This window comes from Pelecanus crispus, chromosome 9, assembly GCF_030463565.1.
Source record: "Pelecanus crispus isolate bPelCri1 chromosome 9, bPelCri1.pri, whole genome shotgun sequence".
Taxonomy (NCBI): domain Eukaryota; kingdom Metazoa; phylum Chordata; class Aves; order Pelecaniformes; family Pelecanidae; genus Pelecanus; species Pelecanus crispus.
In genome coordinates this window covers 1,471,457-1,473,258 of record NC_134651.1, presented here as the reverse complement: position 1 = coordinate 1,473,258, position 1,802 = coordinate 1,471,457, and positions in this window count along the sequence as shown.

Genomic DNA, 1,802 nt, shown 5'->3' with positions numbered 1-1,802 from the left:
AAGGCATTTAATCTAGACATTTAAACTGATTTGACAGGCATTGCTCCTCTTGACTCAAGTTACCCTAGCAAATACAATGTCAACCGTTTTTTCCTAATGTATAAATTAATTTTATTTGGGTACACTGTTAAATAAATCTAAACTTGTGGATGGGATAACAAATGCTTAAGTGCTTTACAGCTTTGCATAGTGAATTTCAAGTTATTTATATATCTATTTATTTGAGGAACACATGTGTCTAAAAGGAATCCTAAATAAAGTCTTAAAAACCAGCTTTGGTTGTTTGTTGGCACTGGGTGGTCTGTCTGTGGGAACCTGTGGGAAATGAGGGAGCAGCTCCACAGGTGGGAAGTTGTAGCAGTTTCGGCTGACTTGCGATTCTGCTCTTCCTGATGTGCCAGACTTGAAACATCTTTCTGAAAAAATGTAGCCCAAACCTAAGACTAGCTCATTTTGTGACTAAGTAGAGGATTAAAAGATATGTAAATGGTTTAATTTTCTACTGCTCTATACATGATTCATATGTAATACCTATGTATGTGGCCATTGTATAGACCTTTGAATATGGGTGGCTGAAATGTAAACATGCACATTTTGTAAAGATGACATTGTGATACTTATGAGTGCTCTCATGGTTGACATTTCTTTGATCAAATGTGACAAATGTTGGTTAATTTGATGCCAGTTACTCTGAAGAGTCCCCCTTTTTTGCATCCATGATCTCTTACCAAGTTAAGAAGTTTCCCAACCTTACAGAATATTTGCAACTCGATCCAGATAAAGGCAGCATTTGAAAGGTTTGAAGAGCTGGGACGTCAGAATTAATTTGAATAACTGTTCATGTCTGAGTTGTCCTTAAGCAAGGAATAGTTTTACAATGTCATCTTCCTCCTCAAGGCCCACGTGAAGCTAATACTTTTCTCAACACAGCCACGAGAGCAGCTGTAGCTTGCAGATAGTTGCAGGAGTCCCACTGGCTCACAGCAAGAACACTACTCTTTTTTCTGCTGTATATATTCCGTCAGTAAACCTGTCATCACTTCTCTTTGGATGGACCCTCATGCTTTGGATCTGAGTCAGGAGCTGAGGGTTACAACTGATTTGTGACTCCTTAGGAGAGGGGAAAGGTGCTATTCAAGGTGGGCAAACTTAAGAGACTGAGCTTAGACATTGACCTCAAGAGAGTGGTCTGGTTACCTAAATTGGGTCCCAACCTCTTACCACCCTGAGGAGGAGCCCATCCATCTACTGACTTACACGGAACCTAGAACTAAGTCTAAAGGCAACCTAAAACCAGTGAATACTCTAATTTGTGTCAAATTCAGACAAGCCAAGGCAGAAGGAGTGAATGGAGTCCTCAAGTCTTACATTAAATACGCTGCATATGCTTGAAATGCTAGTGCATTTTGACTGAGAGCTCTTCTTCTGAGGGTTTGTCATTCATTTCATTTCAACAGAGGTAAATATACTCTCAGGACTTTCAGCAGTTTGATTCAAAATTAAACTGCTTCTTTAAGGAATAGATTTCATTTCCAGTGGTATGCGTGACGACATAATCATTTAGGTGTCTGCAGTCACCCTGGTTTCCACTCAGTGGGAACATGCGAGGGAAAATAAGCACAACCCGATTCAGGATTCCTGTATGGGTTATGAATAGACAGTGCAAAGGGGCCAAATACTGTGTCTTTTTGCACTCAGCATTCGATATGGAGGCATGAAAACAAGCAGACGACTTGCCTTCTCACTTCACCAACATAAATCAGGCCTGCCATGGCAATCAGTGGGGCTGCACTGGTGTGACA